General features: G+C 33.1%; 1 pseudogene; it reads right to left on the bottom strand.

The window, feature by feature from the left end:
- Positions 1 to 10,036: 10,036 nt before the first annotated feature.
- LOC146999715 (NADH dehydrogenase [ubiquinone] flavoprotein 2, mitochondrial pseudogene) lies at positions 10,037 to 10,663 on the bottom strand (annotated as a pseudogene).
- Positions 10,664 to 12,037: the final 1,374 nt, after the last annotated feature.

Here is a 12,037-nt window from a genome sequence, read left to right on the forward strand (position 1 = left end):
AATTTGGTTTGGAAAGGTTATAAAATCCAAAATACATTAACAATAATTATATTTTAAAATTAAGAAGTTAATAATCTTAGATCAGATATATTTACTAGTATCTCAAAATAAACAAAAATGTTTAATGACTTTAAAATATGTATAGAACATTATTGAAAGCAAAAACCGATCAAATGCTCATGAAAGTAATAAAAATATGGTATGTTCTTTATAAATTGAAAAATGCATCTTAGCCTTTTATTGAAGTCTCCCCATAGTAACTGTCACTCACTGAGTTAGACTCCTAATGGGGTTCCTACCAATTAACTCAAATGTTTTGTGTAAATACTGATAAGCTTAGATAAGCTTATTCTATAATCCATGTGTAAAGTCATAGGCCATAAAATAACTGAAATCGTCATGGAAAATAATAGTACAGTGACAAGAATCACTCTTGCTAATCCTAAGGCTTCTGTGAAACTAAAGTCAAGATGAGGACAACAGAGATTGAGAAGAGAGTAATTCAGTAGTATAAACCCATTTATGATCACTTGACTGCTTTGCAAGTTTGAGAAATGCAGCCAAGAAAAGGCAATAAATGTTGCTTCAGCATTAACAAGCATAAATAGAAAGTTAAATTACACCACCATTCACTATAGGAATTACCTCAAATGCTTATACTTTAGACCTTATAAAACTTTTACAAATAGAAAACATTTAAGCATCTAAGGTCAGCAAAGTGTTTAAATGATACTAAATGAATTACTAATATTGGACTGGTAATTAATCAATTAATTGATTAATTCAAACCTCCTCAAAGTTTAAACATTCTCATTTTGCAAATACCAATTTTAATGCAACAAAAATATAAATAAAAAGTTGGTATAAAATATTTTCTGGGCATTTAAAAGGATGTATACATAAATACTCAGGAAAGAATAAAAATTTATGTCCAGAGTAAGCTTGCTGTAGTTTGCTTTGCTCATTTTCTATTAAGCATATCTGGTAAAAATGAGATTATCATTTGATTTACTTAAGTTTAGTTAAGGAGTCTCTCATGCTCATACCAGTACTATGAAAGAAAGTTCTCTGCCGCTGAGATGAGTCTCTAAGGAATTACTCTGGATGAAAAAGCAGTAACTAAGCATCACATACTAGAACAGTCCATTTCTATAACATTCTTTAAATTCCAAGTCTAAGAAGAAAGAAACACTATCGGTTTTGCTCTGAATTAAAAATGAGAAAGTTGTCTGAAAATTAATACAGTTGGCAAGGATATGCAAGCAATTCTTATAATTAAGAGTTGTTTTTAGTCCTCACTTTTGTAGTGGCCATATGAATCTAAATATGTGAATATGTGTGTATGTGTGTATGTGTGTGTGTGTGTGTGTGTGTGTGTGTGTGTGTGTATGAGTGTGTGTATGTGGGTGTGTGTATGTGTGTATGAGTGTGTATATATGTATGTGTGTGTATATACCATAATTTATGTACACACATATTAAATGCATGAATGACCTCAAATGAAACAGGAGAAATCTAACTAACATTGATGAATTTCAGAAGGGTAAATAACTTCCTTACACTACTATAACCTTAGTGCTGCCAAACAATAACCAATGGGAAAATTTAGACAGGAAACTTTACAGAGTTCTCTCTATATGATTTTTTTGGAAGTGGGTGGGAATACATAATTAAATCAAATTGAATTAAACGTTTAATACTAAAAATCATGAACCTTTTATATAATAGCTCTGGCCCATTTTTACAATCTTAAATACACAAATTCAAAATGAATTTCTTGGAATAAAATAAAATTTTATTGGCTATCTTGCCAAAAGCAATCTACAGATTCAATGCAATACCCTTCAAAATTCCAACTCAATTATTCAACGAATTAGAAAGGACAATCAGCAGATTCATCTGGAATAACAAAAAACCTAGGATAGCAAAAACTCTTCTCAAGGATAAAAGAACCTCTGGTGGAATCACCATGCCGGACCTAAAGCTGTACTACAGAGCAATTGTGATAAAACCTGCATGGTATTGGTATTGTGACAGAAAAGTAGACCAATGGAACAGAATTGAAAACCCAGAGATGAACCCACACTCCTATGGTCACTTGATCTTGCACAAGGGAGCTAAAACCATCCAGTGGAAAAAAGACAACATTTTCAACAAATGGTGCTGGCACAACTGGTGGTTATCATGTAGAAAAATGCGAATTGAACCATTTCTATCTCCTTGTACTAAGGTCAAATCTAAGTGGATTAAGGAACTCCAAATAAAACCAGAGACACTGAAACTTATAGAGGAGAAAGTAGGGAAAAGCTTCGAAGATACGGGTACAGGGGAAAAATTCCTGAATAAAACATCAATGGTTTGTGCTGTAAGATCAAGAATCGATAAATGGGACCTCATAAAATTGCAAAGCTTTTGCAAAGCAAAAGACACCGTCAATAAGACAAATAGGCCAGCAACAGATTGGGAAAGGGTCTTTACCTATCCCAAATCGGATAGGGGATTAATATCCAATATATATAAAGAACTCAAGAAGGTGGACTCCAGAAAATCAAATAACCCCATTAAAAAATGGGTCTCAAACCTGAACAAAGAATTCTCACCTGAGGAATGCCGAATGGCTGAGAATCTCCTGAAAAAACGTTCAACATCCTTAATCATCAGGGAAAAGCAAATCAAAACAGCCCTGAAATTCCACTTCACACCATTCAGAATGGCTAAGATCAAAAAGTCAGGTGACAGCAGATGCTGGTGAGGATGTGGAGAAAGAGGAACACTCCTCCATTGTTGGTGGGGTTGCAAGCTTGTACAACCACTCTGGAAATCAGTCTGGCGGTTCCTCAGAAAATTGGACATAGTACTACCGGAGGATCCCACAATACCTCTCCTGGGCATATATCCAGAAGATGTCCCAACCAGTAAGAAGGACACATGCTCCACTATGTTCATAGCAGCCTTATTTACAATAGCCATAAGGTGGAAAGAAACCAGATGCCCCTCAACAGAGGAATGGATACAGAAAATGTTGTACATTTACACAATGGGGTACTACTCAGCTATTAAAAAATGAATTTATGAAATTCTTAGGCTAATGGATGGAACTGGAGGGCATCATCCTGAGTGAGGTAACACAATCACAAAGGAACTCGCACAATATGTACTCACTGATAAGTGGATATTAGCCCAGAAACTTAGGATATCCAAGATATAAGATACAATTTGTTAAATGCATGAAACTCAAGAAGAACGAAGACCAAAGTGTAGACACTTTGCCCCTTCTTAGAAATGGGAACAAAACACCCTTGGAAGGAGTTACAGAGACAAAATTTGGAGCTGTGACAAAAGGATTTACCATCTAGTGATTGCCATATGCAGGGATCCATCCCATAATCAGCTTCCAAACGCTGACACCATTGCATACACTAGCAAGATTTTGCTGAAAGGACCCAGATATAGCTGTCTCTTGTGAGACTATGCCAGGGCCTAGCAAACACAGAAGTGGGATAGCACTTTTGGGATAGCATTGAAAATTTAAACGAGGAAAATACCGAATAAAATATAAATTAAAAAAATTAATAAATAAAAATAAAATTTTAATCACTAGTCAACTAAATGACGTAAAGCCACCTTTGATCTACCTCTGATATACTTTCTGTGGCTAGGACAAAGAGATAACCTAAATGGAAGAAAGACTGGTTTTTTTTAATGGTTTCAAAAGTTTTCTTGGCTAGTTTTAATGTTTCAGAGATAGAGTAACCCAGGGCACCATGACAAAAACCTATGAGGGAGGAGCCCTATACATCTCTAAATAACCAGAAATTGGAAGAAAAGGAAAGAAAAAAGCTTAGTTTCATTATCATTTCATGTGTGCATTCCCTATGACATAAATTTCTTTCAGTAGTTTTGCCTTCTATTAGGTCATCCTCTACCAACTAACCTGTAACTGGAAGTCAAGTCTATAATGCCTGGGTATTGTGGGGTGGTTTATCCAAGGTGCAACATATATTTACTGAATTTTCTAAATTTTAATCAAGCTTCAACTTCTCTAAATCGAATTTGTGTTTGACTTTGAATTTTGTGTTCAGTTTTCTGAGTGTATGGAGAGTGCTATAGTGTGAACTCAAGAGTTGATGTATTATAATCAGGTTCTCTCCTGGGTAATGAGTTTGGATGGTAAGGGAGGGTTCAAGAGTTACACAAAATGTCTCCATGACACCCTCATCCTCTGGCATGATTTTCTAGCATTGTACATCTCTTTAAGAAATGTTTTGTCAGTTCTGAGGTCTTTATTTTTATTATCCACACTGATATATTTCACATGCTCATTAGTTTCTAAAGTATAAGGATAACTTTTTTTGGAAAGAAGAGAGAAAAGAAAGACTAAGTTGTTCTTTTCAAGTATTGGAAGATTTCTTTTTTTTTTTAATTAGGTATTTATTTCATTTACATTTCCAATGCTATCCCAAAAGTCCTCCACCTGCTCCCCCACCTCTTCCTCACCCACTCACTCCCACTTCTTGGCCCTGGCGTTCCCCTGTACTGAGGTAGATAAAGTTTGCACGACCAATGGGCCTCTCTTTCCACTGATGGCCCACTAGGCCATCTTCTGCTACACATGCAGGTAGAGACACGAGCTCCGGGGGGGGACTGGGTAGTTCATATTATTGTTCCGCCTATAGGGTTGCAGATCCCTTTAGCTCCTTGGGTACTTTCTCTAGCTCCTTCATTGGGGGCCCTGTGATCCATCCAATAGCTAACTGTGAGCATCCACTTCTGTGTTTGCTAGGCCCCGGCATAGTCTCTCAAGAGACAGCTATATCTGGGTCCTTTCAGCAAAATCTTGCTAGTGTATGCAATGGTGTCAGCGTTTGGAGGCTGATTATGGGATGGATCCCCGGATATGGCAGTCTCTAGATGGTCCATCCTTTTGTCTCAGCTCTTCAACAGAAACAAAATGAAGTAAAATGAAGTCATTTCCGATGCTATTGGCAGATTGTACTGTGGAGACCTTAATAGAGTATCAGTTAATTAAATATTACCAGGGTCATCCTCTGCCACAAGTTGCAATATACACTTCCAAATGTTCCTAAAAATCAGAGATACCTGTTCAATCCCTCTGAACTGGGTAAGCATGTGTGTAGCACATGGTGATGATGATTGTAAAAGATACTGAGTTACATCATGGATGACTTGAGTGACTGATGAGGGTAAACAGTAGTTACCATCTAAAATGTACTTTGCTACAACCCTTTAGATATCATTATTGTATGTAATTGGTGTAATTCAGAACATACTAAGAATGAAGGAACAAATAAAATATGGCAGTTTTTCTTAAGAATTTGGGTACTTTTATTGAGGAAACATACAAAAAGACAAGAAAAATGTAGAGATATAGAGAAGTAGTATGTATTGCAGAAGAAACAACAACAAGAAAAAAACAGAAAAGCAATTCTGAGAGCAATAGCTAACTGCAATAAAAATGGGAGTTGTATAATAAGGTGGAGAGTACTGGAATATAAACACATATTGAAAATTTAACTGTACTTCTTTGTTTAATTATGAGGAGCAGCAATTTTTAGATGTACCAAGGAGTGCAGTCCAGAATTTAGAACATTCTCGAATATGGCAGGAAGATGGGTTAACTTGACAGTTTCCAGGGCTGTAATGGAAGTGCATTGATAAGAAATCTTCACTACTACCAAAATTTTGTGTATAGGTACTTAAGGAGACAAGGTTTTGTGTTTTGTTTTGTTTTGTTTGTTTGTTTGTTTAATTGAGGCATTGAATGAACAGCCATTTCTTCATTAACACAGGCTACTCTGGAGAATTAATACAGGTCACTGGAATCTTGCAGAATATCAGTGACATCAAGCAGAAATAAAATGTTCTGCATAAATTCAGTGATCAATGTTGCACTGAGATTTCTTGGAAGGATATTGTTAGCTTCGGTAATAAAGAGGGAGAATAATGCAGGGACCCTAGATTGGACAGAATCAAGCTTAAATGGCAATTAGCAACAATGAATCTACTGTCCACGAGAAAATTTCAGAGACAATCATATTCATTAAATTAGTAGATGTTTGTTATAACACCATAAAAACAAACACCAGCAAAATAGCTTCACCAGTGATAAACTTAGAATCTGAAAAAAAGATTTTTGAGCACAGAGATTCTTCTCTTGATCCTTTTTTCAATTAGTTAGATTTAAGTAAGCTATTGATACCACATAATATTTAAAGTTCATTCAACTATAAAATGTATGAGTATATGAATAAGTAAGTTCAAAGACATCATTATAATGTAGCAAATGACAGGCTTATAAACTATAGTGTGTAACTGCAGCTTAAGTATAACCAGTTTAAAATGACTAAATAAACTATTATTTCAAAAAAAGAAAAAAAAAGAAAAAAGAAAGGAAAAAGAAAAACGTCCTTCTATATTATGTAAGGGTTCTGAATTTGGCAACTGGTTAACATATCCTCTTAAAATATTTAATTATACATGCACAAAAACGCTGAAAGCCAGAAGCTACTGAGACTGTGAATCAATCAGTATACATTTCATATAACAGATTGTGAAATCATGGGTAGAATCAAAAGTTTTCTGAAGTACTTCAATGCCTAATCACAGTCCCTTAAAAGGAAACAAATAATGTGAAAAACAACACTTTGAATTGAATTATTGGAGAAATAATGAAACAAAGGATGTTTTGTGTTGTAAAAATATGCATTCTATTACATGCTGAAGATAATTTTGTAGAGTATAGAACCATTAAAAAACAATTGCTTTATTAAATATTTAAGTTACACTTTAAAATAATTCAAAATAATCATATGAATATAACAATCGTACAAGCATTAGAATTACTGACATTCAAGAGGATAGTTATGTATTAAAAAACATGAATGTATATGTCAGGTATGGATGTTAGCACAAAATAAATAGAAAATACGTAACCCTGACAAAGCATAAGCCTTGATGTGAACTTAAAATGATTTTACAAAAAATATCATGTTCTATATATTAAAGTTTAAAAAATCACCTAATTTATAAAAAATATCTTTACAGACAAGATGAAGGTACAAATTTTGAAATAAAAAGTTTATCCTGTATTATGTAGACATCTTCTAAATGGTGTTTGTAAATCAATAAATCTGTCTTTATGAGTGAAACAAACTCAGTTATTTTGTACTCTAAAAACATATTTAATGTTTAATAAGGTAATCAGTATATAGTATATAAATTATTATATTTAAAATATTGTAATTTAAAATATCAACTTGTAAGATTGAAATAAGGAAAACATTGTATTTTCGAACAATAACATTTTATAAAGAAACTGAAATCTTCCTGAATTTCTGATAGACAATAGACATTTCAAAATGTGGTTTTATAATTTTTATAAGATGATAATCGACTTCATTATATGCATAATAAATCCACCTTTTAATTAAAAATATTCATGAGTGAATTTCTAACAACTCTATTTATAAGACATTTAACTAGAAACGACTCTATGTTATCTCTCCTGTGAATGGAGATATGGTTCTGCAGTTAAGAGCAATTGCTTCTCCTGCAAGAGCTCTCTTCTAATCCCAACACCCATATGGCAAGTAAGAACTTCCTGTAACTCCAGTTTGAAGAGATCTGATTCCTCTTGTTGTATCCAGAAACAGCACATACACACACAATGCCCAGATACATGTGTGGGCAAACCCACCCAAACACATATAACAAAGCATGAAAAATAAAATTTATTAATCAGAGAGAATGAATTATGATATATTTATATGCCGTATATATAGATATACATTATATATACATATACATGCATTATATATATATGTGTATATATATATATATACATATATACATATACACATATATACATATATACATATTTACATACACACATACACACACACATGCACTTATACAAAATTACAGATAACTATATCATGAGTGAACTATAAGTACATGGGTTTCAAAATGCCTGTCCACAAAGGGCACATAAAATATATACTATTTATACAACTTTAAAACAGAACTTAAATACAACAGAGAATATTGTCCTAGGAAAACACTTCTCTCATATGTTAATGAAATTACTAAATTCAACATTCTGTTAACTTAGAATTTGTATCCTTGATTTATGATACAATAAAATTTTGGGTCATTAATATAAACTTTATTTCTGTCTGTAAATATTTAAAACATAGTTTCAACAAAATATATATGTTAGAATGTTGATATATGCAGGTGATATTGACAATGGATCTAGAAGTCAAAATTAGGACTCCCAACAGCTAGAGATGTACTTATCCAATGTTGTGAGCTGCCTGATATGGGTGCTCTGAACAGAACTTGGTACCCTAAATTAGCATAATGCATGAGTCACTAATGGGTCTTCTCCGTAGCCCTGCTTTAAAAAGTAAGTTAATTAATTTAACTTTACATTTAACTAATTATTAATTTAGTTTTACATTTTTATTCAGTGCATGTGGGTTGTGCTTATGCAGAAGTCAGAGGAAAATTTGTGATTCCATTCTAGCATATAGATCGTAGTGTCCAGGGATAAAGTGCAGTACTCCAGGATTGGCAGCAAGCACCTTTAATCACTGTGCCTTCCTTCCAACCCTATTTAATATTTAAATTACTAAAGAATATATACCAAAAAATAAACTATTCAAAGTCATATTAATGGTAACTACAGACAAGAGCAGTTCAACTTGGATAAAGCATAGCTCTCATTATTTACATGGTGTCGTGAAAATAATTTTAATTACGAACAAAGCAACAATTATACTTCAGTGGATTTCTAATTTTGCTTTCTGCAGTGGTTTGAATAAGAATGACACCTGTCTCGAAAAAACAAAAAACAAAAAACAAAAAACAAAAAACAAACAAACAAAAAAGAATGACACCTGTGGGCTCATGTATTCCAGTGCTTGGTCATAAGGGAATGGCACTACTTCAGAGAAATTAGAAGATGTGGCCTTGTACTAGTAGGTGAGGCCTTGTAGGAGGAAATATGACCTTGTCGGTGAAAGAATGTCAGATCAGTGCCAGTGTCTTATTCTTGCTGGTCCCTGTGAATCCAGTAATAGAATCCTCAGTGACTTCACCAGCACCTGTGTCTGCATGCCACCAGGCTACCCTCCATAACGACAGTGGACTGTAAGCAAATCACTCTTGAATGTTTTTCTTCACAGAGATAGAACACTGAAGAGATCACTTCCTCTGGTATTCTACCTGAAAACTTCTGCATTTCTTTTCCAGCCTTGCTCACAATTGTTAGCAAATGGACTGGACTTTAACCTACTTCTTTAATTTGTCTGAATTATCATATCACTCCTGGATCTTATCACATGGCTCAAATTCATTGCTACTTCAGGAAGATGCCCTTGTGCAAGGTTCCATATTCTCATTTCAATTTAATACATAATTTTATAAGTTTTACCATCTAAAAATTTTTCTTTATAGTCTAAGTGTTTCAGGAAACTAGGTATTATTATTTTATAGATTCATTTACAATGAAAAGGGATTTTTTTCTTGTAAAAGCCTTACATATTTCTGATGAATAGTCAAATTATAAATGCCAGTCTTGGAAGGCAGCAAATGAGAACAATATTGAATGAATATGTGATTAGAGAAATATAAAATTAGCACTTTAATTTATTTGAGCTATAATAAGTAATATGTGGCTGGCTTTTTTCCCATTTTAAATTCAGTGGCTCTTAATAATAAAATGAAATAAAAGCTGTATATTTTTATCTGCCATCAGGGTCTTTCTGTTATAATCTATCAGTGAATCACTAATGCTCTGACCCTGTGTAATGGCTTTCACTACTCTTCCTTTTAAAGCACCAATTGGTGATAATACTCTATCATAGCAGATCATGAAAACCAATTATTAAAGGAAAAGAATTCACCAAGCAAAATGCATAACTGGAAGTACAGGGAAAATAAAGAGGATTTAAAAAAATGTAAATAATTTCATATTTTATTTCTCTAGTGACATCTCTACAGTGAATATAAGTTAAAGTCTTTCTTCTACACCAATGCTAGGTTGTTTGGGTGGTTCAGTCAAAGAAGGAAGGCCTCCAGCTGGCTCACACTAGAACCAGACAATTCTTGGCCCAGACTTTGGAACTTTCCCAGTTCTGAGTTCATTAGTATTATCTTCAATAACCTTGGTTGTTAGATCCTCATAGAAGTTGTCATTTATTTGAATCATTGGTGCATTTACACATCCTGAAGTATTCACCTTCCATAACAGTGAATAGTTTTTCAGGTGTAGTGCATCTACCTTTTGTTCTAAGCATTCTCTGAAGGATCTCCAGTCTCTCAGAATCTCAAGCATGCAAAGATACTAGTATATACATGAAACTGGCTTTTGATTATACATTGTATAAAAAGTTTTTACTTTGCATACTCTCATTAGAGGTAGTTCTAAAACTTCTGCCACCTTGTTCACAGCAGAGAGGAAAAACCTTCTATTCTGCCTTTGTGGTAGATCCAGGACAGGCAGCAGAACTGCTTTATGCCCATCTGGGTAATTTTTTATTACTGCTTCCATTATCTTATACTTTCCTGGTGTAGAATCAAATGGAGTATCTGGGTAATTCTCAGGAGGATTACAATGCACAAATAAGGCTCCTTGCATGTCTTCAGAACATGACTGGCCACAATATTCTCCTATCCTGGCTGCTCAAGGCTGGTTCTGAATGTAAAGAAGATTTTTTATAGTGAAGTAGTGTCTGACTAGATCAATAGACAAGTAAATTTATTACACAATTTCAATTACAGTTTTTATAAACTTTACAAGAGAAGCCATAAACCATTTTCAAAATACATGCTGAAATACTTAAACACCTATATAATTTTTCTTCTAACAAGTTTTGAAGATTGTATTGCTTGTATAATATTAGTCTATTTGAACGAGTTTTTTAAAAAAGTATTTCTCTAGTTATATTACAAAACAAGTATTTCTGTTATTTTTCAAAAAATATTATTGATTTTGTATTCTAAGTTAAAAGTATCTTATTTAAAATAAGAGTATAATTTTCCAAAAATGCGATTATTCAATTAGATGAATTTTGAGCATAGTTAAATTGTATAGATGCAAATTAATCTTAACATAACTTTATTTCCATTTATGATGTTAATAAATGTGGTACTTTTAAGCAAATACAATGTTAAATAAATTTAGGGTTTAGAACATATAAATATTATTAATATTATCAAGAATCCCATTATGTTATATATTATGTTTATTGTAAGTTTTATTAAGAATTAGCATAAAAACTAACATTCATTGAATAGCCATTTAATGTACTATGCAATTTTAACATAAAGTATATGAGACTAATAGTGGTAATTTAAAAATAGATTGATCATTTATTTTCTGTAATCCTTATTTTAATGAAAGTGAACTAAATAGTCACATCTATCATTTCCAGGGTCATGTTTCTTTAGAAAGTCCTAGAATATTCTTTGACTTTCATATGTAGAAAATGAAGTGTTACCTCATCTCTTCCTATTTTTATTGAAATTATTATACCTATAAAATACTGGAGAGTTTAAATATCCCCAATCCTGCATTGATCATAAGCTTTAAAAACATTTTCCATAAACTGTCAATGTTGAACTTGAAAATAATCAGCTTACTACCTAAAAGTGTTACAACACTTTGTCTTCCATGGTCCCCCTCTAAAGGCTTTATAACTGGGGTTGAACACATTTCAAAGGTAAATACTAAGTAATCAACTCCTTTTATTATCCTGGAATATATTCTTGTCATCTGAACATGATTTACTATTTATTTAAAATGTTTCTGGTAGGTTTTCAAGGTTATTTTCACTGGGGGCATTATGATGTGGTTTGTAACTTTTACGAGAGGTATAGTATCATTCTGCTCTTCTTTTCTTTCTTTCTGTGATTTGACTTCCACATCTGGAGTTAGTTTTAGAGTGCAATTTGAAACAGGGAACCAATCATTTGTGTATTGTGGCTTGGTCCACACCTGGATCTTGGGGAA

Source organism: Mus caroli, unplaced genomic scaffold (genome assembly GCF_978045245.1).
Source record: "Mus caroli unplaced genomic scaffold, Mus_caroli_1 scaffold_52, whole genome shotgun sequence".
Lineage (NCBI taxonomy): Eukaryota > Metazoa > Chordata > Mammalia > Rodentia > Muridae > Mus > Mus caroli.